The sequence below is a fragment of the Nicrophorus vespilloides genome, unplaced genomic scaffold (assembly GCF_001412225.1).
Source record: "Nicrophorus vespilloides isolate i.1.1-1 unplaced genomic scaffold, Nicve_v1.0, whole genome shotgun sequence".
Taxonomy (NCBI): Eukaryota; Metazoa; Arthropoda; class Insecta; order Coleoptera; family Silphidae; genus Nicrophorus; species Nicrophorus vespilloides.
In genome coordinates, this window is record NW_017099554.1 from 39,879 (window position 1) to 43,188 (window position 3,310).

Consider the following 3,310-nt stretch of genomic DNA (forward strand, 5'->3'; position numbering starts at 1 on the left):
TCTTCCACACTATAAAAGTTAAAACATAATTTTTAAAATTTCTTTTAAATTTACAAGTAAAAACATGTCGTGTCCCATGGATGGTTTTTTGGACACTGTGGGATATCTTCTTCTGTTGTCGTTGTGGAGTCTCAGTTGTTGGGAATTTAATGAAATTCGTTTGGTTTTACATAACTTTATTTGTTACTTGATATATTTAAGATTCATCTGAGACTATGCTCATCATATTAAGATTCTTATAAGACTATGTTCATCTTTAAAGGTGAAACTACTTCTAAATACTTATTGTACTTACAAAGTTAATTCTTATTTATACGGACGGGGTGGGAGTTTCAGGAGTACAGACATGGTTTTGAGAAGACTCTCCGGTTCAGGTTACTGTTCTCCGTGGGATCTGTCTATTCTGCAGTTTGGTTATCAGTTGAAAATACGAAAAACGTTGTAAACGGTCACTGCCTTTGTCCTCATTGTCCTCAATGGTACCCAAACTTAATGGTTGGACACAACAAACATCATATTTATAAAATGTGTATGTTTGGATTATAAAATGCAAAGATTAAACAGCGTAATAGAAATTTCGTAGGTATAATAAGAATAAATTTTCGTAATTTAAATCATATTCAAAAAAAAATTTTTTCATTTGATTGCAAAATCGAAGAGGAAATAATGAAACCATAATCATTGCTTCTAAATCGCTGATATTATACAACGTATAGTTGCAAAGATTTATTGGCTATTTCCGGTAACGTGGAGGAAACGGCGGAAATTGTAGTCGCACTGCGTCGACATGGAATTACAATGATTATCTCTTATTGTAAACAGTCGTTACGTAACATAGCATTTTCAAAACCAAGGCTCTCTACATAAAAAAGCCATCTACAATAGCTAATTAAAAAAAATCATCAATTAACAACTGGATTACTTGATACGGGTCTAAATCCCGACTATCAGAATCTCGACAACCACAATCCCGACTATATCAAAATCCCGACTGTATCAAAATCCCGATTATATCAAAAAAAATTACAAGAACATTTTTAAATTATATCGGAGCGTAGTCACCTGGTGCTACACTTTTATTATTAATAACAATAAATTATTATTAATTTATTTGATTTTGTTGAATTATTCATAATAAACCTTAACATTGTGAAATAATCTCAAATACAATTAGATTATTAATTGTTATTATTTATTATTAATAACAATCTAAAAGTCACTATGCACTGCAATAATTTAAAAATGTTATTGAAGACATTTTCGATATAGTCGGGATTTTGATACAGTCGGGGTTATGGTTGTAGGTACTTTAATATAGTCGAGATTTTGATATAGTCGAGATTGTGGTAGTCGGGAATGTGATTGAGGGTATTTCGGTTGTTGGGCTTGTGATTGCCACCGACTTGAAATAATTAGTAACATTAAATTCTAAAGTTTAGAATAAAATCTCCTAAAAAAAGAACAAAAAAAAAAGTGAAAGTATACCTAGGCTGTGCTATAGACCAGCGGTCCCCCAACCTTTTTGAACTCACGGACCAATAAACTCCAAATATTGAATCTCGCAGACCACAAAACTACAAAAAATTAAATCTCGTAGACCTCTACAAGAACTTTTTTTTAAATAAGATTCTAAATTTATTTAATTTGGGCTTTTTGTCAAAATGCAACTTAATAATGCGAAAATTGCAAAAATAAATGACTTCAGAATATAATAGAAACCGGTGGCAAACCCGACAACCGAAATCCCGAGTGTATCGAAATTCCGATCTATCGGTTGTCGGGCTTGCGATATAGACCCAATGAAACATAAGTAAGCTTTCGTCAATGGAAAGCCCATTTGATCCGCGAACCGGAAGTTGGGACCACTGTTATACGCAACCAGACATGCACTTAAGCAAATTATATAAAAAAAATACCTACTTTGTATTCTAGGCAACCAGACATACATGTTTCAAAACTGTAAAATACGAAAAGAACGCAATTGCTCAATCCTTAACTGATTTGAAGTACTTCTTATTCGAATTAAATTCTGTTTCTAGAACTATGTCCAATTGAATAATGAATGAAAGTTCTATTAAAACCATATAGACTATTCACATACTTCTACTTTATTCCCACTGAAAATATAGTAACCTTCTTTTTAACAATTTCCCTGAATTATCGTGAAACCTAAGGCACATATAAATCGAGAGAAGCTGCGCACATTCAATTTACAAAATAGAACATGTAAATCAGAAACAAAATAAACACACCGATTATTATTAAAAATTACATAAAGAAAAAAAAAATGCACCAAGATTCTTTATTTTAAAAAAATTACATCACAATATATATAGTTATTATATATATATTTTAATAATTAAATAACAATACGTTTTCAAATTATCTTTCTTTGTTACTTAATTTCTTGCTTTTTTTTAATGTCTTGAGGTTAATTTCTGTTATATTACTTTCAAGCCTGAAAGAAAATAATCTTAAAGAGTATAAGATTAGACCATGATTTGTATGGAATATGATTATTATTATTTATGCGAATTGGATAAACGAGTTTTTCGTTTTTGCTTATTTTTTCATAGATGGGACAAAAAAAGAAATTGGGTTTAAGAAGAATAAAACAAAAATCCTAACTACAAGAATAAAAAATAATAATATGTATATTTATATATTTACACGACACACAAAATAATGGGGAACGATGAGTTTCTGTACAAAGGGGGGAAGATGGGATGATGAAAAAAATAATAATATATGATTGGAACGAAAAGTACAAAAAATAATAATAATTAAATTAATGGGGGGGAAATACAAAGTTTCTCGTCACTAAGAATATTATTAAAATATTTACCATTTATTTATTATTACAATTATCGGTTAATCCATGTGAGAAAAAAAAAATGAAAAGAAAAGAGAAAAATAAAAATAAAGAAAAATATTATTATCACAGCATTTTTTTTTGTATTTTTCTTTTAATATGTACTAAGGCTGTAGCTTTTGTTTTGTTTCATTTATTTTTAAACTTTTCTTGTAACTATTCGACTTGCACCAAAAAAGAGAAGAAAAACAAAAATAAAGTCTAATTTAAAAGAGAAAATAATCATAATTAATAGAAACGAAAACTGTATTTCGCTATTATCTTCTTTTTATTTTGTGTATTTGTTTTTGCTTTTTTACTCTCTCTCTCTCTCGCTTGCTCTTATATAATATTATACACATGTATTTACAAAAATTCGCCGTTTACTTGTTTATTATTTGTAATTAATTTAAACTGTTTTAAATTATTTGTTATCGATAACAGAACGTAACGAAAAGA